We start from the raw sequence: 27,211 nt of genomic DNA on the forward strand, positions 1-27,211 counted from the left end.
GCCCAAGGACTTGGGCCATCCTCCACTGCACTCCCTGGCCACAGCAGAGAGCTGGCCTGGAAGCGGGACAACCGGGACAGGATCGGTGCCCCGACCGGGACTAGAACCCGGTGTGCCGGCGCCGCAAGGCGGAGGATTAGCCTAGTGAGCCGCGGCGCCGGCAATTTCTAGTATTTCATTTTGATTTCTCCTCAGGATCTCTATTTCACAGGAAAGTTTTTCCTCTATGTCATGCATGGATTTCTTTAACTCATGAATTTGCTCCTCACTGCTTCTGAGTAATCCTGAGATCATTCTTTCAAATTCTTTTTCAGTCATTTCATCAGTCTCTTCACCTTCACATTCCAATATTGAAGTGGTGTTATGTTCCTTTGGAGGAGTCATGTTGTCTTCTTTGTTCTTGTTTCTTGAATTTCTGCATTTATTTTTAGGCATTTGAGGAAATACTTGTTGGTTTTTTCCTCTGATGGCTTTTATCTTTGAACTGTGCCTCTGTGGCTTAGTGGAGTTTTTGCTCCTTCATTGAATACCTGGAAGTATGTGCTGGGTGTGACTAAGGAGCTCTGGTCAGTGCTCAAGAATGGGGTGAGAATCCAAAGTGACATCCAAGTTGCACGTGGTGGATTTCCTCTACTGTCAGCAGAGGGGAAGGTATGATCACTCCTGTTGGCATAATCACAACCTCACCTCCTGTCTTCCAAGGTCATCAATGCCTGGGATTAGCCCACATTGTTACAACCTTCATACTTGCTGGTACATGAAACACACAAAGAATCTATACAGTCCTGTGTGAGCATGGAACCCTCTGCAATGACCTACCCCATACAGTCAGGGAGTTCTGAGCCTCTGACACCAGACACAGTAATTGCCCAGAGACCCAGCTACACCCCACACCCTATAATGCAGTAATAGGGTTCCCACAGTCACAGTGTACAAGGGTCCCACAGTCACAGGTTTCAGAGGATCCCCTCTCTGCCCTGCAAGGCTGCCAGATACATGAGGATAGCAAAGGCATTTCCAATCAGCTGCCTTGCCAGTTTGAGCACCAGATCCTGTGACGGGTTGAGAGGATGGGGGCACCTTACATTCCTAAGCGGATGCCTGTCCCTCTTTCAACCCTCCCAGCAAAGCTCAAAGTCAGTGGGAAACACCAATTTTCCCTCTGCTAAAATCCCCTGGTCATGTATGTGAGAGCTGCTGCACTCTCCCCTCTGTCAGCATGAGGTCTTCTCACCAGCTGCCAGGTGCTCTTGTTGGGGGTTGGGGAGAAAGAAATGTGCCTTTCCTTCGCAGGTGGGTACCCTGCCTCCCCTCTATGGCTGTAGGCCAGATTCTAAGACAGTGTGGTCCACAAGGCTCTCCCTCGAGCAATATCACCAGTGGGGTGGGCTGCTGCTGTCTGCCCTCACCTCACACTCAGCACCTGGCTTCTCTTCCTGCCTCTGGCTGCGGGAGTCATAGACGGAGTCCCTGCTCACTGCTCCACAGCATTCCTATTCTTTCTGTAGAATTTCCACTGCAAACTTCGCTCCAAATCCCTTCCCTGAAAATAGACTTCCCCTGCTTTTTTCCCCCTATATCTTCCCCTGGCCAGAATCAGCACATCTTCTCACTATTCAGCTGTCTTAGAATCTGCCCATTAAATGTATTTGCAGTCTATGCTATTTTCAATATGCAGTGGTAACCTCGCTGTAAGTCAGAAAGCATCTGTACTTATCACATCTCACCATAATGATGGAATCACTTTCTACTAATTGTCTCATGCAATAATATGACCTCAAATGCCTTGGTGATCAAATAATTACCCTATGTTCCTCATTTCTAACACCTAGAGTGCATTTTAAAAATCTGATATATGTATTTGATAAATACATTATTGACCAAGAATTACCATATCATTTATTGTTATTCATAATTAGTGTATTATTTAGTGGGTACCATAAAATGGTTTTGCCAAAATATCTTCATATTCAAGATAGAGTACAATTTATAGTATTGACATAGTAAAGAATGCCATACTAAGTAAATTTCTAAATATCTTTGTCCTAAAGCTGATAGTCTGGTATGACCTGTTAACTTGACATTGGCCTGGAAATTTCTTTCTTTGTTTTGGGAGTAATTTTTTTAAAAAATTTTTGCTGTTTTGTGCTTTGCATTTGAGAAGACTCACTTGTAATTTATTTAGGATTATTCTGTATCCCAGTGATAATCAGTACAAACTGTCAGAGTCTTAGTAGGCTTTTAGGTTTTTTTTCCCCCCAGAAACCTTGTATTTAAGGTACATAAACTTCATGCATTTCATAAATACAACTTTAGGAACATAGTGATTCCTCCCACTGTACCCTTCCTCCCACCATTTTTCCTCCTCCCTATCCTATTCTCATCCTTAATTTTTTACTAAGATATATTTTAAATTAACTTTATACACCTAAGATTAACTCTATAGTAAGTAAAGAGTTCAACAAATAGTATGAAAAAAAAAAAAAAAACTGTTCCTCAACAGTTGAGACAAGGGCCGTTCAAAGTCACCACATCTCAAAGCATCAATTTCACTTCTATAGATTACCTTTTAGATGCTCTCTTAGTTACCATAGATCAGGAAGAACATGTGGCATTTTTCCTATTGGGACTGGCTTATTTTACTAAGTATGATGTTTTTTAGTTTCATCCATTTTGTTGCAAATGACAGGATTTCATTTTTTTCTGCTCTGTAGTATTCTATAGTGTACATATTAAGCTCAAATACAGAATGACCGTAAGAGGCACTAGCATGAAATGTTAGAAATCTATATTCTAGTTCAAATCCCTTGATAGATGAGTTGGAGGTTATTGTGTAATTTCACTGAGCCCTGGTTTCTCCCCTGGGATGCAGGTAGGCCTGATCTCTGTTGTCAGTGGGGGACATGAGGATCCTGTGAGATGATCAATATGAAAACTGTACAAGGTTGAAAGCTTTCCACAGGTACTCCCAGTCCAAAGGCAAGTCCCTCAAAGTTGGAGCCAGTTACTTAATGATCACCCTCATGTCTAATACAATACTTGGGAAAAGAAGACATGCATAAATATTGAGCTAACTAATGTAGTTAATGAAAGTAAAATACAAACCCTCAGGCTATATTAACACAATGGGAACAAAAATAACACACATTTAAATGTGTGTGTGTGTGTATAATACATCTGCATGTTTATAGAACCTGTCGATGTAAAGCATGAAGCTGATGAAAGATAGCCAAGTTATGAGATTTTATGAGGAAAATTAAAAGCAACTAAAGGCAATAAAATTTACATTGGGAGTTGTTGGAGAGTTAAGTAGGAGCTTATGTGATACAGTGCAGTAAATTCATGTAGTTTTTTTCTTATACAGTTCAGTGGCAACCAGATATAAGTGTTCATTAAGAACAAATCTTCAGGGTTGAAAATACATTCAAATATTCTTGCAGCCAAGTGAGACATACAGAAGTCTGAGTTTAATTTGAACAGGCTGGAAACATGGATGGAGGTTATATGAGGGCACACTTGTTACCATCTCTCTCCCAACCCTCTGCAGGGACAAAGCGATTATGAACACAGCTGTCTGCAGCTGGGTGAAGCTTGGCCTGCATTTATTTGCATTCCCCAGTACCCTGACTTTCAGGTTCTTGCAGACTGTGCAGGTTCAGCCAGGGGTACAGGGTTGCTGGGTACCACTGTTTACAAGGCTGGGGAAGGTCTTGGTCTCTGAAGCCTGGAGGATGTCTGCCTCTCAGGAAACAGAACAGAAGGCTCTTTCTCCTCAGACCAAGGGGCCCACAGCACAGCTACTCAAAAGTGTGGTTTGTGGACCAGCAGCTTTTCTCACCTAGGAACTCATGAAAAAATGTTGAATTCTAGTCCCCACCCCAGGCCCCCTGAATCAGAATCTGACTTTTAACAAGATCCCTGGAGATCCATGGGCACATTCGAGTGTAAAAAGCACTGCCTACTTTGTGTGCGTAGCTTGGGAGGAGCCTGTGCTGTTGAGCTTCTTTCAGCTACAATCCACATTTGCCCAGAGAATCCTCAGAACTTGGGTGCCTCCAGCACACCAGTCAAGGGGTCCTGGCCTACCAACCTGTTCAGCAGGAAAACAGTCCTCCTCTGCCTCTCCCCACTTACACACCCGCTGCTACTTAGGAGACCCCAACATCTTGTCTGATGGACCCACCCCCTGTTCATGGGTCAGAAAGATCAGGATGTGTGCAGGTAAGTAATACCAGGGGCAGAAAATACACAAAGCCTTAAAAATGACTCAACAATTTCAGAAAAGAGAAAAAAAAAAAAAACCCACAATCAGAACCGACAGGGCTCTGTAAGGTAGCCTAAAGGAAGAACTCAAAAAGAAAATACTAATTCCTAGGGACATGGGAGAAATAATTACAGAGGAATAATTTGTGATCAAGAAAGAGTTCTTGGAACTCAGAAACAGCATTGAATACTGAATAAAGTGTCTTGAAGTTCAGACACAACATTATCACACAGAAGAAAAACTCAAAAGAAAAATGAAGAAACTGTGTTTCAGGTGAAAGATACCTACTGGGGGTGGGTGTCCTATTGTTGCTAGATGGTGAACAGATTCAAATTTCTTGCAAAGCAGTCGACTCTCCTCGTAATGTTAAACTGCAGATGCCCTGTTACAAATTACTCATAATTCTAAGAACTACTCTACAATGTAAAACTATGAGTCCAAAAGCAAATGTTCATCATGCTTAGTAGTTACAAGCTCATTGTAATGGCACAAAATCACAAGCAACCTAAATGATCATCAATATGGGATTGATTAAAATAAATTAGGACATGTCCATAAATGGATTCCTATTTAGCCACTAAAAAGAGTGAGTAGATCTATATATACTGACTTGGAATGTGTGTCCACAAAAACACCATTAAAGAGAATAAAAGCATATTATAGAAAATTATATAGCATGACCTTGTTTTGTTGAGAAAACTTTAACGATACTCGTGTGTATGCATAAAGGCTTATGTATGTATTCATGCTTTCATAAGCATAAGAATCAATTTAGAATGATACCCTCACACACTGTTGATAGTAATTACTTTTGGGAAATGGGACTGGGGCATTGGGCAAGGCATTCACTTCTTTGTATACTTAAATAAATCTGTGTGGTTCTGAGCTCTTTCACTTCATTTTAGTGTTTTTTATATTTTCTCAATTTTCTGTAATGAAATTGCTTATTTAAATTAAAAATATTTTAACTGTTAGAAACCTAGCAGGAAATCAAAACACAAGAGACCATTTATATGTAAACATAGTAATGCCCTGAGGTCTCAGCAGAGGCACAGAGTAGAGGCTAGGAGAAAAAAAAAAAAAGAGAGAGAAGAAAGTAAAATTCCAATACTGTAAAAGAAGCCACTGGAAATGCTTATAAAATTCTTAAAACACCAGCAGCAGTATGGGTGAGACTAAAATGAGTGTTATTAATTATGTGAAACCAATCTGATGCGATTTTTAAGGGTAGAGCCCACTGTGATCAAATCAGATCCCAAAGTCAGATACAGAGGATGCTGGTGATGCCGTTGCTCCTCTTAGAACTGTGTCAGGGACCAGTTCAGAATATTTTGATCCAAATGGGAAGTGCTTCTCTATGTACAATTCTCTTTGTACAAGCCCTTACAATTCTTTGAAAAAGTCACTATTATGATTTCTAGCAATCTCAGACCATTGAATCAATCTCCCAAAGTCACACTATTAAAAAAGAGTGACAGAGTTCACTGAACCACCTACCCTGATATCCAGATTGGTTTGAGTGGCATGGCAATGTATTTCTGTAGACACCACAGCTCTAGGACTCAGTCTTGGAGTTGGCCTGAAACCACTTGAGTCTCAGAATAAAAATAAGTCAAATTTTTTATTTGAACTAAATAAAGCCAATAATAACTAACATATGTTAAACACTTGGAATGGGCAAGGTGTCTGACAAGTACTTTGTATGCATTTTATCCTCCAGTAAGCATAATACTCTTTTTTTAAATTTTTTAAAAATTATTATGTATTTATTTGACAGGTAGAGTTACAGACAGTGAGAGAGAGAGAGACAGAGAGAAAGGTCTTCCTTCCATTGGTTCACCCCCCAAATGGCCGTCACAGCCGGCGCTGCGCCGATCTGAAGCCAGGAGCCAGGTGCTTCCTCCTGGTCTCCCATGTAGGTGCAGGGGCCCAAGCACTTGGGCCATCCTCCACTGCCCCCCCAGGCCACAGCAGAGAGCTGGCCTGGAACAGGAGCAACCAGGACTAGAACCCAGCACCCATATGGGATGCGGGTGCCGCAGGCGGAGGATTAACCAGGTGAGCCACGGTGCTTCCCCGAATAACACTCTTAAGAAAGGTACACTGCCTCTCTGATTTTCATTTTCTAGAGGAAGACATTTAGACTTAAAGATGGTAAATAATGCTAGAGGTTGTACTGCGACTGAGGCGGAAACCCCTGACCCTCAGATACCATTGCCTCTGCCCCCAAAGTGGGAACCATGGGCATAGCCCTCCCTGTTGTCTCCTCCCTTGATGTGATGTGGTCCTACTCTGAAGTAACAATATTATCTCCAGTGGTGTGTTGAGGAATAAGCTAATCAATAAATGTGAAAGCTCTTTAAACAGTTCCTCATACATTAAGCACTCAGAGTTGTTAGCTGTTTTATATATGAATTTTTGCTGGATATTAATGCTAGTGCTTCCCTCAAGTTAAAATGTCTTCTCTGTCTAGATCAGACCATCAAATTCTCACTGGTCATTGTTGTAGTTTTGCATTGTACTGTGATGTGATCCCTCCAAATTATCTAGTTGTCTCTACAACCAGACAGATATTGATCATGAGGGTTAAGGGATGGATTATTAGGGCCTAGCACAGGATCTTACAAACCATAGGCACTCAGCACTCAGCAAATGAGTTAGTTAATTACTTTAAGATCTGGGTCTTTTAATCATATTTTTCTATTATGGAAATGAGCTTAGTCAAGTTTTTATGTAGCTCTATGATCTGTAAAACTGCACCACAATTTCTTAACTACTTGATTTATTTTGTACCTTCCCAAAAATAATGGGTACCATTGCATTGGATAGCTACATAACACAGTCTCAAGGACACCTCTGAATAGCTTTTGAAGTAATCAATGATATTGCTATGAAATTTGCCCGAATGAAGAGCTCTTGCCCAATGAATCTGTGAAGTAATAGAAAATGTTATTTATTAATGCTTCTGTGGCTAAAGCCACTAACTGAGGCAGTTGTCAAAACATTTCTCAGTAGGTGAGTGTTCTAAATTTGTTTCCTAGCAACAAACAATTTCCGAAGAGTTGTATGTATTTTTTGTTTGGAGGAGTGACAGGTGGGTATAATGTGTATGTCAGGACATGGTCACAGCCCTGCTCCCCATTCCTTCCCGCTGGTGATGCATGCAGCATCCTGTTGAATCACAGCATTATAACAAGTGTCCACCTGTATTAAGAGGAATCATCCCTGTTCTTCATGCACCCAGCAGTTTCATAGTTTAACAATTGGTCAGTCTACAAGCCCATGGCTAGTACATGAAGAATTGGTGACTTGATAGAACATGTGGAGATTGGCCAAAGGGGATGTTGATTGAATTATAGCAAGTAGTTGAAAGGTTGAAGGTTGGTGAAATGCAAAACAAGAGAGATGTGTGCAAGGATGGTATAACTTCAATTGCCAAGAGTGGAAACTTTTCCAGATAGACTCTCTCTATAGCCATCCTTGCTTCCACTTCCTGGATTCATCACATGTTCTTAATTTGACTTTCCAACTTGGCCTTCTGATAATAACAGTAACAACACCAGGTAGAATTTACCAGTTCTCTTTTATGAAGACTATTTTATGCAACTACCTTACTTGTACTATTTTATTTAGCCCTCACAATTCTTTGAAAAAGTCACTGTTACTATTTCCAGTGATCTCAGACCATTGAATCAATCTCCCAAAGTCACACTATTATAAAAAGAGTGACAGAGTTCACTGAACCACCTACCCTGATATCCAGATTGGTTTGCGTGGCATGGCAATGTATTTCTGTAGACACCACAGCTCTAGGACTCAGTCTTGGAGTTGGCCTGAAACCACTTGAGTCTCAGAGTAAAAATAAGTCATACCAATCACGGGGACTTCTCTGCTACTCTAGTTAACCCTACTGCCCTGAGAGTACCCCTGTGGATATAATCACAATAGATTTTAAAACACAGGTTTGAGGGTAAGCTGAATTTTCTGGGGGCTTCTACACGGAACAAAATTGCCTCTGCACACTTGGCAAATTCCCTCCAAGCACAGGCACAGTCTAACTGTTTCTTCCCTTTCATTGCCATCTTGAATAGTGAAACCTGGCATTGGTTTCAATCCACCCCCAGTGCCTCCCACAAAAGCTTTTTTATTTCTTGGAAAAGCAAGCTGTCCACTTATCCCAATCAGCACAAATTGAGGAAATTATCATTTTTCAGGGGAGTTTCATTTAATAGAACAATGTATCAGAACCTGAACTCCAAGAACAAGGTACAATGTCAGTATGAGCCAGAGCAAGAGGATGCTGCGGGTCTCAGCCATTGAACTAGGCAACCAGATTCCTTGTATTTCCCTCTCCTGGATATGGGAGGCAAAGCGAGCATCAAGTGGTCTTGAATCTAGGGTATTCCATAGCAGAGAGCTGAGCACATGGTGAGGTACAGCAGTTGACTTAAAGGTCTACTTTATGGGATATGCTACCTATGCTCCCAAGAAGAGCCTGCCAATAAATGTATTTTCATTTCAGACCTACTTTTTCACGACTAGTGACATTACCTCCTGAGGCAGTTCAGTGCCTTCTTTATTTGGAAGTGGTTACTGTGCAATTTTCCTTAACATCCATCTTTTTCTCTCTTTGTTTCAGAGGGTACCCTTTAAAGACAGGCATTTTACTTGCTGCAAAATGTAAGTACATTTCTTCCTTGAAATGGTATCTGCTTCTCAGCTATAATTCCTACAAACCTCCCTGATGCTTAAGCCTCCCATTTGCTGCATTTTTCAAGTCTGGTTCAACAAATGCAGCCACAGTTTGAATATAACATTTCACACCCCTGATTTGTGTAACGTCATGGAGCATTTTAGAAACTGTTAGGGAAGCAAGTGAAACTTCATTGTGGCTGTGGCAATATTGCAACTAAATAAAAATAAGGAGGGGAAATGAGGCAACATACATTGAGAGTGTGACCTTGGGACACCAAACCTTGGCATAGTCAGGTTCTCTGAAATGCCTATTTTATTGCTCCTCATCTATATGGTCCTCAACATGCAGTTGCAGACTTCTCTGGTTTAATAGCATGGTAGTTGGTTACCTTAATAATTCCTTCCTGTGTATACTACATTATGGCCTCTCTGTAAACCAATGTTCTTTCTGGAGTGAATCTCCTGTTTCTTATCTCTTGGTCGTCCTTGTGTCTATACTGAATTAAAAATCCCCTCTATTCCAAAAGACCAAATAAAATTACAGTAGGTCCAAACTAAGAGTTCTGAATTAATTAGGATTTTGCCTTGGGAAACAGATGTGAATGATGTGGGTTTCTTTTTCCTTTCTCCTTTAACAAAATTAAGAATTAACTAAAGCAAACACATGAAAGCTTCATTTGTATCTGGAATAATTTGATAATGCCTGCATTCAAAAACGTAGAGTATAGATTCAGATTCAATAGAAGACCCTTGCTCTTCAAAAGTGGCTCCAAGGGTACTGAATTGTCTGTCAGGTAAGTGGGCAGGACACTGACACTGTTGGGTATAAGGTTGCACCACATTTCATACAGAATTTCCAGTAGAAGGCTGGAAACATTGAACTAGACATTCTTAGACCTTTGAGCACTTAAGGTCTCACTTGAATTATGCATATTATTCATGTTCTTATAAATTCTCTCTTGAACATTCTGTCCCTAAGAAAACTATGTATTCAACTGAACTACAAAAAAAAAAAAAAAAAAAAAAAGAGTTTCCACTGATTTCCCTGGATGATGTTTTTTGTTTGCTCTCTAGATTAAATTGATCCCTCTGCTCTACACCAGATATTCAAACATCAGCACAAGAGACAGTCACCCTCAAAATCATCCAAATTTAATGTCAAAGTATTATGTACTCATGGAATGTTTTTTTTTAAATGTCAAGCTCTGTTGTGTATTGCTTTAGTCTTTATTGCATTATCAAGACACCTGCATGCTATGAATATTTTAAGCAGCATTTACCAATACAGTCACATTGTATTTTATGAGCAGTTCCTCTTCCCACATGCTATCCTGAAGATACTGTTTATACAATTGTTAACTTTTCACTATTCTTTCTTTTAAACATAGAGTGTTGTTTAGGGAAAACTGCCTATGTTTAATTTTGTGCATATTCATATTAGGTTGTTCTCTGTCGTATCCTTACTGCCTATTGAGGTTGATTCCTGCTTTAAATGACTTAATGTTAAATACTAAAAAATAGCTCATGTATATTCATATTGAAAATTAGATGAAGGGCAATTTAAGGTAGAATTTATGTCACTTGTATAAACAGATGTATGTAAAAAAAAAAAAAAACTATTACCCTACGATCTCTATCAAATTGGCATTGTGAGCACCCTTTAAATTCCAGATTGAGAAAAAAGGGTATTTCATTTTACAAGGCTCACTTTGTAATCACTTTTATTTTCACTTTTTTCATGCTTAATAACCTATATTACTAATATTCTTGGGGTTTATAGCATTCAGACAAATGGATCTACTCAACTCCCCAAGTCTTTGAGCAGCTGGTGGCAGGTTTATCTGACCCATGGAGTCATGCAAATGCATTAAATCACTAGGCAGTTGTGACTTGGGTTCCTTTTTGGGAACCGCACTACATCGGCCCCTTTGGAGTTGGCATTATGTCCTAGTAATGGTTATATTATACAACCAATACAACTGGGAAGTGACCTAATTAATGCCCCATTCAGACAAAGCTTAGATCTTGGAGTAGCAGGTCTTCCAAGTAAAGGCCCTGGGACATGTGAAATCCTAACCCCAGGGATGGAGGACAGCCTTCACCAAGCCAGGAAGACATGGTCCCAAAGTGACAGCTCACAGTCATGCCTTCATAAGTGGTGTGATTTTGAGAATGTTAACTAACCCCATGATGTCTAAGTATCTCTGCTATGGGAAGATTGGGAGACGGGGATGGAAGAAAAATTTTTCTGCCTCTTTCAAAGGGTTATGACAATCACTGAGATAACATTTTAGAAAGATTTTACCATCAAAAAATGATTTCTATCTTTAGGGATCCTTATTCGCTTGTGGGAGACCATGGGATTCTAGTGGCCAACATAGGCTTTAAAACAAATACCATACAATAGAAGAAAACAGAATTCTACTGGGCCAGGTCAGTCTCCTGGAAAGACTTACACCCACATTTTTGTGTTTCTTTTCAACTATGTATATTCTTTAGGACCCCTGCCTCTGGTGGATGAGAATTGTCTTCTGGGTGGTATGGGTGAGAACACTGCCAAAGAAACCTGAATTATCCAGAGGCCTGTAAAATGCACAATTGCTTTTTAAGAGGCATGGTGATATTGTGTGTTCCTTTCGATTTTTGGCAGTAACGACTACGTGCAATTTGTGGTTTTGCAATTTCTCTCTACACAGACAACACCCTGGCTCTCATTCAATGCCCCCATTGGTAGGGGTGAGGTGGGGAAAGAGAGAGACTCCCTGGGGCTCTGACTGCTCCAGAAAAAGAAGGAAATGTTAATGAAATAAGTCAGAAAGAATGCTAGAGACTATTGAAAGTTGGTTGGTTAGTGGGGTTGGAAACAACGTTTAATAAATCGCATGGTGTGGCTAGGATTTTAAAATTCTGGGGCTTTTGTCAACTGAGCAAAGGGCTGTTACCTTGAACTCTGCCGGCCTCTCCACTAAGCTTACTCTGAGTCACAGTATCAGTCTCGTTTCTTTCTCTTCCTTTGCTCAATGAGCCTGAAGCAATGTCTCCTATGGACTTTGCCCAACCCAACTCCCTGCCTCTTTGGGTGAGATATTCTTTAAATATTCCACCTCTGTGTGTACACTTGCCATTTGCATTTACTGGGTCTGTGTGAATTAGCTCAAGATCTATGTGCCAGGATTGTCTGCCCTCATTTACCTTGCCTTGCCTTCCCCTTCTCCGCGGCTGGAATGCCCTTTGCAGAGGAGGTCTGTGGCTTGCAGGAGCACAGAAATGTAGCGTTTATCTGGGCAAGAGGGATGGGTCCTGTTTCTAGTGATTGGTTCTGTTTCTGTTCATTGCCTCTGGAAAGGCTTTGCAGAGTTTTGTTTGCTTTTTATTTTTTTAATGGCCGCTAGGCACTGTGCTGAAGGTTGAAAGTCACATCCAGTGGTAAGCTTGTGTTTCTTCTCTGTTCTCACTATAGACCATAGAGCCCGTTCTCTGTGTACATGCCTGAGCACATGCCCATCTTTCATGGCTATCTATGCACAAAGGCCACACGTTTTTTTTCCTCTTCACATGACCTAAATGACACTGCTTCTTTGGCTTCTAACAGGAATATAAAGATGATCGTTCCTTATATGTTCATTATAATCTCCCAAATTCTACATATTTGGGGAAAATACGATCTTACTGTGTGTGTGTCTCTGTGTGTGTGTGTTCTAAAGGTTTAAGGAATTTGTTATGCAATCATAAATTGTGGGATTTTAATTTCGGAGAAGCTTTCAACATGATGTGGTTCAACAGCCCACCCGAAGCTGTGCCTCCCCAGGAGCCCTTCCCCTGTCTGACGTGATGGCCCACTCTACTGCTTAATAGCTCAGCATCCAAACTTTGTTCTCTAACCTGAGACAACCTCCCTGTGACCTTGGGTCATTTGTGCTGGTTTTGCCTCAAGAGCAGCTCAAAAGTTGACTCCTCCTTCCACATGACAACCCTCCAAATATTTTGGAATCTGATCCCATATACTCTCCGAGTCTTCCTTGTCCAAGCTAAACATCCTCAGCTCCTTCAGCCATCCTTCATATGACTGGGTCTACTTATACTTTTCCATTTGTCCCATTGGCTTTTTTTTTTTTCAATATCCCTTTTGAAATGTTGCTACCTGGCTTGAAAAAAATGTATATGATGGAGACAGCTTAGCTGTACAGAGCTCTAAGAAAAAAAAAATTAACTTCTTTTTCTGGATTTCTTACTTCTTTTACTAAAATCCAAGAACACATCAAGAATGTTAATAGTGCTTGAGTCCTGAAGTTAATCCTAAAACTTTTAGATTTGTGACTAAAAAAAAAAAAAAATGCTATAGGGGCTGGCATTGTGAGGTAGCAGGCTGGGCCTCCATCTGCAGGATGCCACCATCCCATATGGGCACTGGTTTGAGGCCCGGCTGCTCCACTTCTGGTCCAGCTTCCTGCTGGTGCACCTGGAAAAGCAGCAGAAGATGGTGCAGGTGATTGGGCCCATGCACCCAAACGAGAAGCTCCTGGATTCTAGCTTCAGACTGGCCCAGCCCTAGCCACTTCGGCCATTTGGGGAGTGAGCCAGCAGGTAGAGGATCTCTTTCTTCTCTCCTTTGTCCTCTCTTTCTCTCTGTAACTCTGCCATTCAAATAGATAAAAAATAAATCTTTTTTTTTAAACTGCTCCAAAAGTATGTTTCCCAGTCATTTATTCATGCACTTAGTTTTGACTATTGTGCATATTTTCGCATTTATCCCTTAACACTTATTAGTTCCATAATATTAGTGATAACTGTTAAGAGTTTTGTATTCTGAATTATTTAAATCCCATTCCAGATTGGTTTTCCTCAAGAGATTAGTAAGAAAACTGTGAATATCTGGATTTTAAGCTCCTCAAATGTGGAACTATGTTTTATTCATCCTTGTCTCTCCTGAAATGTCTCTGACATTCTCCTAGATAATCACCCAACTGATGCTTTTATTAAGCCAATCATCAAAGTCAAATCCAGGTAGTTTCCTAACACCCTGACAAATAACTATCTTTAGATTGATATCAGTGCCCTTCAGAAGTTAAGAAGACTAATTTCGCACTATACTGCTAGTTTCTGACAATTTTGTAGCATTCCAGAGTGACTAACCATGTGACCTTAAGGGCTAGATTGTCTAAATTCTAGTATTTCTAGACTTTGCTAGCTTGTGCTTTGTAACAGGTTATACCATCTCTTTTGTTTTTTCCTGATATATAAAATGTGATGCTAAACTATTTATATCTGCCTTACAAGGTTACTGTGACTGTAATCCATGTAAAAAGTACAGAAAAACGACTGATAATATAAACCAGTAATAGTAGTAATGGTCGCATTGCTCTTGCATTTGTTACCATTCTCAAGATATGCTGGTGTAACCACCCTATCCTAAGAGGAACGAAACCAACTTTGGCATAACTTGTTCATGGTTAATTTATATTTTCTCCATGTAAAAATTTTATTATCAAAATGCTAGTGTTACCTCAATATAACTGATGGCTCCTTGAGCCACGTAAGTTTAGATACACATTCAAAAGAAACACAAATATCAAAAACATGAAAACAATGTAAATTGTTACTAAAATCTTTCAAAGAGGAATTATATTCCATAGCAAAATATTCTAAATATCCTCTTTACCCAAATTTCTCAAGGTAACTACTCAATAATTTCACCTTTCTCTCTACCTACTGCTCCAAATAATAAAATCCTACTATATGGTATACTTTTTCCTCACTCCTTCTTTTCTAGTCATGCTCCCCATTTTCCAGAAGTACTAAATTGCTAATATATTTTCTGTCTATCTTGCCTCCACTGGTTTGCTCTCTAAATGCCTGCAAAACCTGGGGCTGGACTGGGCCAAAGCCTGAAGCCTGGAACTCCATCCAGGTCTCCCATGTTTTTGGCAGAGTCCCAAGTATTTGAGCCATCCTTTACTGCTTCCCAGGGTGAACATTAGTGGGAAATTGGATTGGAAGTGGAGACAGAACTCAATCCCAGGTACTTTGATGTGGGATACCGGCATCCTAGGCAGCAGTTTAACCCACTGTGCCCCAATGCACAGCCTTACTCCATTGAATAGAACTCCATTTTATGGATATATTACTGTTCATTTACTTATTCTTTGTACTGGTGAACAGTTACATTGTTACCAATTTTTGCTATTAAAAAACACTGCAAGGATTATCCTTGTAGCTTTATGTACATGGGTGGAATTTTCTCCAGGGTACCTAGATGTAAACCTGCTAGACTATGCAATATTTAATGACTATTACTAGACATTGCCAAATTGCCCCCTAATGATTGACTAGCTTAAATTCCCAGAGCAGGGCATCTAAGTACCACCCCAAGCCCATCATCTGCTTATCTCTTTGCCTTTATGTTTAATTTCTGATCTATAAAATTGCTTATTTGAGAATATGCTTATATATTTTCATATTTTATGCATTTCATTAACTTGAGTCTAATATACTTACATGATTTTTCTGGAGGAATAAATTGAGAATAATGTTAAAAGAATACAAAGGATCAAAGCAATAAGAGAAAACACTGATACAAATGTGGTGTACTCTCTCTGCCTTGAAAGCTCTCCATTTCCCTTTCTGCCTTCTTAAATCTTAATCATCTTTGGCTGATTGCTGCTTCTTCCTCACATTTTTTCTTCTTTCAATTTAATATCTTAAGCATGTATTAAGTGCTATACTAGCACTGAGAATACAACAGTAAAGACAGATATCCTCTTATCTTCATGGAAATTATGTCTAGTGTTAGAAATGATCGAACAAATTATAGTTCATTATAATAACAATATTAGGACTTTCACACTTATAACTAGAGAGTCCTATTTAATAACTTATTGTGTGTTCATTTCCATTCCTCTCTAACATTTACATGTGGAATAACCACATTTTCCAAACTCTGAACTATTCCTGAAGGTGTTAAATATGTATCTTACATTTCTCTTATTTATGTCCAGATTTCACACACTGCACCTGGCAGGGATCACTGTGCATGCATAATTGAGTAATCTGTACCTTCTAATCAGGTTGGAGGATTTCAAGTCACCAAACACACAAAAAGGTTATTTTTAAGTCAACTGTTTTTGTTGTTGGCTAATGGCCATTATAAAGAAGTTGTAGAATATTTGTTAGTACAAGATGATCCTCAAAGTCCCAGAGTTAGAGTATGGTTAAAAATGAGAATATTTATTATTTCAGAATTAATTTCAAAAAGAATCACTAGATTATTCTCTCAATAATAGTTTAATTTTAATGGCTAAAATAATGCTACTCCTGATTTATACAGCATCTTATCTTTTAAAAGAAGAGAGCCCCAGAGACTGTCTCAATGCTACATAAAAGACACAGTAAAAGCTAATTTCCCAGTGTATAAGTTTAATTCTATTTATATAACATTAAGCACGAAAGGAAATGAAAAATAACACTGAAACCACGTGAGGGATGTTACCCACCTTCTCATTTGTTGACGCTCAGCCAGGCAGTAGGAGTCAGCGGAAGGCCTGAGCTGCTTCCTGGGGTAATTCTGTCGTGCCCTGGATGACTGTCTCATAGAGTGAGTAAAAGGCTCACAGTTGCAAGTGAAGTTGTTGATATTTAGCTACATGGCCCCTAAACACAAGATAACTGTTTTATCTGATAGTCAGTAGTGATTTGTCCTGTCACATTGTTTGTGTTACATTATTGAAAGAGGAATTCCATAGCAATTTAAGAATTTTCACATTTAATGTTTGTTAAATATCGATTTATGTTTTTAATTTATTTTAGTTAAAAGGTTCAGCAGGTTGGGGGAGAGGTTACGGGGAGAAACAGACAGGGAGCTCCTGTCTACTGGTTCACTTCCCACAATACCTAGGGCTAGGCCAGGCCAACGCAAGGAGCTGGAAATTCAGCCCAGGTGTCCCACAGGGGTGGCAGAGACCTAAGTACTTGAACCATTACCATTGCCTCCCAGGGTCACATCTGCAGCAAGCTGAAATTAGGAGCAGCCGGGACTTGAAGCCAGGTGCTCCGATATGGTATACATGTATCCCCACAGTACCTTAAGCAATAAGTCAAACACCTACCCCTCAATGCTAACCTTAACAACGGACTTGTTTGCCTTACATACTAAATACCACATAAACTGTGATGACTTCATTGTGCTTCTGAAATGTTGTCAGTTGCATTTAAAGCTGACAATAAACAGTTAAGGTAAGACTGTTTTATCTGTATATAAGAGCATTTCATTTACAGTGTTTTAAGTGAAAAACCATTCTAGTCACTTTAATTATGTCATTAAAATCAATACTAAGCCGGCGCCGCGGCTCACTAGGCTAATCCTCTGCCTTGCGGCGCAGGCACACCGGGTTCTAGTCATGGTCGGGGCACCGATCCTGTCCCGGTTGCCCCACTTCCAGGCCAGCTCTCTGCTGTGGCCAGGGAGTGCAGTGGAGGATGGCCCAAGTCCTTGGGCCCTGCACCCCATGGGAGACCAGGAGAAGCACCTGGCTCCTGCCATCAGATCAGTGCAGTGCGCCGGCCGCAGCGCGCCTACCGCGGCGGCCATTGGAGGGTGAACCAACGGCAAAGGGAAGACCTTTCTCTCTGTCTCTCTCTCACTGTCCACTCTGCCTGTCAAAAATAAAAAAAAAAAATCAATACTAAATAGAAGTAGGAGCTAAAAGATGGCACCAAGATAAAAGCATGTCTCTAAGAAAACTACAGAATCCTGCTTTTATTAGACAATTTCGACACAGACCTGAAGGAGCTATGCTGGTAGCTGGTGTTTGTAGTTTTGCTACAGCATGAAGTGGTTTTTTATGAATTCTTTTATTAGGGATGCTTTGTTGCAATTTGTTAAAATGCAGGCAACATCAACCTACTGGAAAGTCAGAGTGACAAAGGCAGAAGGGTTCCCTCCTTGAATGAAGGAGACATGTCCTGCCTGTAAAGACAGCACCTCTTTGCAGGTGCGTATTTCTTTAAACAGGCATCTACAATCAATGCTATGCTTCTCCACACTGCATTTGAAATGATGAAAAATGATGGGAAAATCAATAGTAGTTGCAGAGTTATTCCAAACAAATATGAATTGGGATGGATGCTATTCAGACAGGGGTAAGCTTCCCAATTTGCCTGGTTGGAGCTAACTTACCTCACTGAATTATGAGCAGAGGCTTCCGTGAGGATTAAACTGAGATCTTGCATCTGTTCTGTGGCCAAGAAACCAAGCTCCTCAAAGAGAACAAGCCCCTACCTGATGCGTATCATTAGCCACTCCCTTTTCTGTAGTGGAAGTCAATTACTGCAGCTAAATTACAAAGCTTCTCAGTGCCCAGCTATGTTTGTTGGCCTTAAAATTTGGTTTCCAACTTTTTCTTATGAGTTTCTTTACGAACTTGTTTTGCTATTTTTTTTTCGGGTGGAACTCGTGCTTTGAAGACCCTAGCCTATAAAAAAAAGTTAATTGGTAATAAATGTTATTTTTATTAATCACAATGGGAAATTGCCAATCAGAACTTTGATGTAGCTGGCATTATCAGGGTTATCGTGTGTATTGTCCTAATTCTGTAACAAAACAAAACAAAGGAATATCCTGATTTCAACTGCACAATTATGTTTTCTACAAATATAGACTTTCTTTTGATGCATATAATAAATCTCACTAACAATGATGCTAAGATCTAATTAATGAATGGCAAAGTCCATCATACTTTTTTTTTAAAAGATTTATTTTATTTGAAGACCAAGTTACAGAGAGAGCAGAGACAGAGAGGTCTTCCATCCACTGGTTTAATCCCCAGATGGCTGCAACGGCTGGAGTTGCGCTGATCTGAAGCCAGGAGCCAGAAACCTCCTCTGGGTCTCCCACAAGGGTGCAGGGGAAGGACTTGGACCATCCTCCACTGCCATCCCAGGCCATGGCAGAGAGCTGGATTGGAAGAGGAGCAGCTGGGACTAGAAACAGTGCCTATGTAGGATGCTGGCACTGCAGGCTAGGGCTTTAACCCACTGCATCACAGCGCTGGCCCCCATCATACATGTTATAAGGAGTTTTCATTCAGAGAACAGAAAGAATATTATAAAATTTCTAATTACATCTTGCCTTTCATGCACCAGCTTCAAGCGTCAGTTACTCATCCTGGAATTCCATTTAATTTTTCTTCATCTTAGATCATAATCAACTTATGTTAAAAGAACATAAAATGACATTTAAAGATCTGCTATTTTCAGCTTGAAGAATAGTTTCCTTCTAAAATCTATGCTTATTACAAGAGCTGTAGTTATCACTTTTCCATGTTCCATTAATCTTCGTAAAAAACCAGAAAGTATAATACGCTGTTCAGATCATTGACAAATACATATTACTTTGCAGACAACAATGGCATTGGCTATTAAACCTGGTTGGCAAGCAGCACCACACAGGGAAAATTTGAAATTGCTGTTTGGTAAGCTGAAGCACAAGTCTGAATTTCATGTAAAAAAGGAAATGGAAGGATTTTAATAAGATAAAAATGCAGGTTATTTGCAAGTATAAAAATTGGGGCCAGTATTGTGGTACAGTGGGTTAATCTACCACTTGAGTTGCCAGGATCCCTTGTGAGACTACCAGTTCCAAGTCCCTGCTGCTCTGTTTCCAGTCCAGCTCCCTGCTAACATGCCTAGGAAGGCAGTAGATGATGGGCCAAGTACTCAGGGTCCCGATCCCCATGTGGGAGATCTGAATGAAATTCCAGGCTTCTGGTTTCAGCCTGGACTAGCCCTCTAACCATGGCTGTTACAGCCATTTGGGAATTGAGCCAACAAATAGACAATCCATGGATCTTTCCCTCTCTTTCTTTCTCCTCTCAGAAGTTCTGAGAGGAATTTAAGGAATTCCACACCCTGGATGCTCTCCACCCAGAGATTTCCCAGAAAGGGAAGGAGGAGGAGAAATGGAAGGCCCATACCCATATCCATAAAAACTCCATCCAAAATGGACTAGGTGCTCAGTTCTTTCCCAAGGTACCTGCCTGATCTATCCAGTTGTATATCTCTTCATTAAACTTTATTACTTCATTTATCACTAAAATAAATAAGTCTTGTAAAAAACACACGAAAGTTGAGCTATACATATATTGGAAGTGATACACAGATTTCTCACAAATATTTAAGTCTTAGGCTAACACTTGTTTAAAAAAACTAGGAAACACTTCAGAGTTATTAAATGGCTGCTTAAGTGTACATAGTAGCAATTGTTACGATTTATTGTTGTTAAGCCTTTACTAAGTGCCAGGCACTAACTTGGGCATTTTGTACACATTTTTCCTAATTACTGGATTTCATCTTGTTAATAGCACTACAAATATGGACTGCATTTTCCAGAAGAAACTGAAGGTCAGACAGAAAGTGTTTTCCGAAGATCATGTGTAACTAGAAAACAGCAGAACTAGAGCTAAAATCAAGTCCAGCTGAGTCCAAAACCCATGTTATTTTTTCCTCAGTTAATTATCCTTTTCTTAAGATTGTTAAGACTGAATAAAATTGTTCCATTCTTTCAGCATCCTAACTTGGCCTAAGTATGTTTTCTCTAAAGCTACAGTCTAAATTTTTTTAAAATATGTACAGTAGGATTTTACTTATACTATCTATATAAATATAAGAACAGTATTGTTTTAAATAATATTAATTCTGCAGAAAAAAAGATGGCCAGAGCAGTGTCCTCTAATCAGACTTGTATAAACACCTTTGGGTGTGGTATGTTATCATTTCAGGAGAATGTGATGTGATAGACTCAGTAGTCAGAAACCATGAGATTTATTGGAAGAAAGCTGAGGGCCTGTCCTTTTGTCCATTACTTCATTCACCCTTGCCACAATCCTTTAGGTTGCTATCAAGATCAGCATCCTACAGATAGCTTCAGAGACTAATAAGCTCTAATGCAGCTAATACACTGGGTACTTGAACTTAAGTCTATGTGCTTAAAAGCTTCTGACAGCACAAGGCACCTAGTAAACAGCATTGAGTCTTCTCTGGCAGGTGCATGTCTCTATATCACCAAATACCACTGTTTGTCTGAAGGTCTCCAGAATGTGTTTTGTCATGTGTTCAGCAATAAGCACCATTTCCGTTTACTGGTCTGTGCAAGTTACTTAGCTATGTTTCTTACATATGTTATGCCTGGAGAAATAAAAACTTGAATGAATGGAAGATTTAACACATACTTTAACAATCCGAACAATATTATGAGGCTTAAATGGCTATTTTTCATGTAAGTTCAAGGCAGAGATTGTTTAAGGCCATACAGTATAAGTAGAGGCGCTGGAATTCAAGCATCTACCAGACCCTAAAGCCCATGCTCTTCCCATGAATGACCCTACCCAGAGGTTACCACTAGTTTTTGCTTCTTGGTTCTGAGAATTCAATTTTATTACACTTGAGTTGGAAATGTATTTAACACTTGTCACGGTTTCCTCAGAAGCAGACCCTGAGGCAAGGATGAAAGTACATGTGGTTTATTAGGAGGCAGTCCCAGGAAACATGAGTAAGAGAGTGGAGAAGTGAGCTGCAGAAGGGAGAGCAGCCAGAAAGGTACCTAGTCAAACAAGTGAACATTGCAGGCAATTGGACATAATCCCATTGGAGAGTAGAACCAAGGGAGACAGGAGATGGTGAGCAGAGCACTACCATATGGGCATATGATGGAATAGGTCATGAACATTCCCAAGTTACCTGCTGTCAGGCTAGAACAGCTTGGCTATCACTAAGGAACTAACTTAACTATAGCTAAGATGATCCTACACATTGAGATTTTCCCAGGAAAGAGTGTGTGCAGCTTTTGCTCTACCTTTCAAATCAACCACTCTTTTTTTATTTCACAGGTAGAGTTATAGACAGTGACAGAGACAGAGAGAAAGGTCTTCCTTCCGTTGGTTCACTCCCCAAATGGCCGCCACGGCCAGCGCTGTGCCAATCCAAAGCCAGGAGCCAGGTGCCAGGTGCTTCCTTCTGGTCTCCCATGCAGGTGCAGGGGCCCAAGGAGTTGGGCCAACCTCCACTGCCCTCCTGGGCCACAGCAGAGAGCTGGACTAAAAGAGGAGCAACCAAGACTAGAACCCAGTGCCCACATGGGATGCCGGTGCTGCAGACGGAGGATTAACCAAATGAGCCATGGCACCGGCCCATTAACCAATCTATCTTAAATATATATCAGATATATATATATGTATATATATATATGAACATATAAATCATGTTCATGGACAAAAAGTCTAAAAATTATAAAAATGTTAATTACTTCCTCATCTATAAATCCAAAGGAAGTCTAACCAAAATCCCTATAGGATTATCGATAGAATTCATCTTTTCTTCCATTATTCATAGAGGAGAATAAAAGTCTCAGAACAGCCAAGATAATTCTGAAAGGAGCCAAAGGTTAGACAAACTTGCCATGAAGTGATAGCTGGATTTAAAAAGTTGCAGTCAATGCAATCACATGCATTGCCACAGGGAAAGTGGGATAGGCTAGAGATTCCAGAAATGGATCTGTAGAGGGCCCTGGTAAATAAAAGCAGAGGTCCTGAGACCTCAGTGTTGTTGGAGGGTGGACTTCCAGTGCTGTTGGTCTTTGGATTCTCATATGGAGATAAGTTAGAAGGCAGATTTTGCTTTCTCTTTGTGGAAAGCCAATAGTCCCAAAACAATTATTGTTGAGATTTCATCACCGTCATGGTTTCCAGTGCTTCTGGATTTTTGGCTTGATTATCAGTGTTAGAATTTTCTTTCCAATGGAAAAAAAAATGTGGAACTTCTTCATTGTGTATATTTTTCAATGACTGAAACAAGGTAAGGACATTGAAGCCTCACCTGTTTGGCTGCCTTCTATATCCCCTGCCTATTAGCATCTCCATAGGAACAAAGGGTCATTTTCTTACAGAAAATAGAGCAGAAAAGACAACACAGTCCAAGGATCTTCTACTCTTCAGTTCCTTAGAAAACTGAGGGTCAAAAACTCAGTTTTATTTTTTATCTAGAATACAACTGATTTTGGGACATACATACTCAAAACGTTCCATAGATCTTCTGCTATATTTTGCCTGCTTCAAAATTGGCAAATAAGTCTCATCGCACATATAAACTCTGATTTCCTGAAGGAGTAGTTCAAATACTCCTGAAGCCAAGTCTTGGATCATGAAAAAGGAGAGCAAAGCTGGTTAGAAATGTCTGCCATGAATGCAGTAGGGATGACAGAACACATGGCAAGAATTTATTGTTCTTTGCCTGACAAGTTCCTATAGAGAAATACAAGCATAATTATCATATCATAAAACTAGGGAGCTTGGCATTACTATTCAAAATAGTGAATCAATATAAATTTCTGCCCATTGAGTATTCTTTTTTAAATTTCCCTTAAGGTATTAAGATTTCATGTATTTCATATAAAACAGATTTAGGAATGTAGTGATACTTTCCACCCTACCCTCCGTCCAGTCCATGCTTCTACACTTCTTCCTCCTTCCTCTCTTATTCCCACTCTTAATTTTTACAAAGATCTATTTTCAGTTTCCTTTATACTCGTTAAGATTGACCCCACATTAAGTAAAGAGTTCAACAAAGAGTATGAAGAAAAAAACACTGTTCCTCAACAGTAGAGACGAGGGCTTTAAACAATCATTGAATCTCAAATTTCACTCCAATACATTACATTTCAATACTATATTAGTTACCACAGATCAGGAAAAATATATATTTATCAATTTGGGTCTAGCTTATTTCATTAATTACAGTGGTTTCCAGTTGTATCCATTTTGTTGCAGAAGACAGGGTGTTATTTTTTTAACTACTGAGTAGTATTCTATATTGTGTATATATATAGAATATATACGAATGAAGAAATTATTTTATATATATGTATAATTCAGTCATCACTTGAAGGACATCTGGGTTGATTCTATAGCTTAGCTATTGTGAATGGAGTTGCGGTGAACATGGAGGTACAGAAAAGTCTTTCATATGCTGATTTCATTCCCCATGGGTAAACCCCCTGGAGTGGGATTGCTGGGTCATGTGGTATATCTATTTTCAGCTTTCTGAGGTATCTTCATACTGTCTTCCACAGTGACTGCACCGGTTTACATTCCCACCAGCAGTAGATTTAGGTATCTGAATGGCTCCTTCTTCCCACCTCATCACCACCCCCATCATTGCTGTGTGCACACACCTGAGCTGCTGCTGCTACTGCTGTCAAGATGATATCTTGTCCCTGCCAATTACTGAGCGAGTACACAAGAGCTGCCCCCCATGGCTACTTATGCCCAAATGATGCCTGCCATCTCGCAGCCAGATGTTGGGCACCACTGAGGGAGCCAGCAGGGATGGGGACAGAGAAACTTGTCCTGTTTTTTTGCTGGGTTAGCGGGTACCGTGTCCCCTTTATGATTCCAGGCCAGACTCAAAGTCAGTGTAGCCCCCCAGGCTTTCCCTCCAGCTGTATCACCAGTGTCACAGGCTCCTGCAGCCTGATCTCACCTTGCTGTCCAAAGCTGGCGCTTTCTCTGGCTTTCAGCTGTTGGGGTCATGTGTTTTGTCCATGCTCATTGCTGCACATCCACGCCTTCCACACTGATCCCCAGCATCACTCTTCCTTCTGTAGAGCTCCCACTGTACTTTTCTCACCAACTCTCCCCTGAAAACGTACTTCCTCCAATTTTTTTTAACTCTTTTCCCCTAACCTAAAGCAGTATGTCCTTTCCCTATTCTGTCATCTTGGAATTGGAACATATCTTATTAAAATGTGCCACACGAACCAGTTCTACACATCATATCACAGCTCCTCTCAGCTGAGAAGTTCAGCATATCTTCTAAAGTTAAGTTATTTGGCTTCAGCCAGCCAACTAAGCTAATTGGTCATTCCACCACACCACACCCCCCCCAGAAAGCCATATTGTATTTACTCAGTACTTCTTTAATTAGTATACTTCAATTAGCGAAGTTGCATAACTCTACAATGCTGGAAAGTAAATTATCAGTGGCCACTTTTGGGAAGTGCTTCCTAAAGTATAGTGTGTCACTAGGGAGCACAGTTGCTCCTCTGTGTCCATGGGCTCCACATATGTGGATTCAGCCAGCAATGGATCAGAAACATCTGAGAACAACATTTTCTGTGGTGAACATATACATCCTTTTGTGCTTGTCACTGTCCCCTGAACTCAAGTAACAACTATTTAGAAAGCATTTAAGTTGTATTAGGTGTTAAATGTAATTGAGATTTTGTTAAGTACCAGGATGATATGCATATTTTATATGCAAACATCATAGTAATTTTATATAAAACTTGGGCATCTGTGGATTTTGGATTTTGATACCAGTGGGGGAATCCTGAAATAAGTCCCCTACAGATACAAGGGATGATCATAAGATGTGAAAGCTTAAGCGTATATGGTTGATTTTTTCTTTAAAAATGAAGCCTCTGTTTTTGAACAGGTTCCATTCTACTTAAGGCAACATTTACTGAGTTGCATTTAGAACAGCAAAAACGTTGTTAATCAATTAGCAGAGAATAAATTTCTTATTGCCCAAAGGTTTTCTCCCATTGCCCTAGTTTGTAGATGAGGCATCCCTCTCAGCACTGCACCATTTCATTTCCACTTAAAGTTTTGATGCTGAAGAACAACACTTGGCCTCATCTCATGGTGTTTCCACTCTCACCTTGGATGAAGCTTCAAAACTAACGTGGACATGCACGTTGTTCAAGAGAGTTCAAAGGAGGGGGAAAAAGTCACCAGTATTCCTAACTTCTATCTAAAGAGACCTGCAACAGCCCTAAAAAAGAATCCTAAATTTGAGGTTATTTAAGAATGCATTCATCCGGCCAGCGCTGCAGCTCACTAGGCTAATCCTAGAAAGCACCTGGCTCCTGGCTTCGGATCAGGGCGGTGCGCCGGCCGCAGCAGCCATTGCGGGGTGAACCAAAGGGAAAAAAAAGGAAGACCTTTTTCTCTGTCTCTCTCTTACTGTCCACTCTGTCAAAAAAAAAAAAAAAAAAAAAGAATGCATTCATCCGGCCAGCGCCGCAGCTCACTAGGCTAATTCTCCACCTGCGGTGCCGGCACCCCAGGTTCTAGTCCCTGTTGGGGCACCAGTTCTGTCCCGGTTGCTCCTCTTCCAGTCCAGCTCTCTGCTGTGGCCCGGGAGTGCAGTGGAGGATGGTCCAAGTGCTTGGGCCCTGCACCTGCATGGGAGACCAGGAGGAAGCACCTGGCTCCTGGCTTTGGATCGGCACAGCACCGGCCATAGTGGCCATTTGGGGAGTGAACCAATGGAAGGAAGACCTTTCTCTCTGTCTCTCTCTCACTGTCTAACTCTGCCTGTCAAAAAAAAAAAAAAAAAAGAATGCGTTCATCCATTCATTCATCTGTCCATTTGTCTACTCAATAGATGTATAATGAATGCTTACTATGTGCCCACTGTCTTTAGCCAATTAAGCAGAATTAATTGCAGAAATCCCTGTTAAATCACAAGCTCATTTAGGAAGGTACCAAGTTGGCTCAGGACATTTAGCTGTCAGGAGCTTATTGTGAATTATAGACTCTGGCTTAACCACAGAAACAGGATCACAAGCTGGCTTCCATGAGCCATTCAGAATCTATGTGGATTGATCATGTGTGCCCGGAGAATAGGAAATCCTTTGTACTTCTAAAATTGTCACCACTGAAAAGGGGCTTTAAAAATCATGTATTTCCAATTCTTCTCTTTATAGATGACAAAACAGATGACCTGGGGAAATAATATGGTTAGGCCAAAGTTACACAACAAACCAGTGATGGAACCAAGACTAGAACTCGTGGTAATATGCTCTTTTCAATGAAGGAAACATGAGAGTACTAAGTCTGCAGCAGAATTATTCAAATGTGTTTTCTAGGCCAGATGAATTTATTTGCCTATTTGCTTCTCTCCAACTTTTTAGAGGTTTTTCTTTTTATTTTACTTTTATAATACATACAGTATAATAAGATAAAATAATAATTATAGGAATTAGTAGTGACAAAAGGGTTGGAAGAAAATTAAGCAGAACAAGGAATGGCTTTAGTAGATTAAATTTACCTGTGAGGTTCTACAGATCATAGCAGTCTAGATTCTCAGGAGAAGTATAAACTTCCCCTGGCTTTAAGACTTCAATGAAATTTCTCTGTCAGGTCCTTAGAAAAGGCATTGTGTCTATTAATTCAACAGTAAATTTTGCCCAACTCATTCTTG

This window comes from Lepus europaeus, chromosome 18 (assembly GCF_033115175.1).
Source record: "Lepus europaeus isolate LE1 chromosome 18, mLepTim1.pri, whole genome shotgun sequence".
Taxonomy (NCBI): Eukaryota; Metazoa; Chordata; class Mammalia; order Lagomorpha; family Leporidae; genus Lepus; species Lepus europaeus.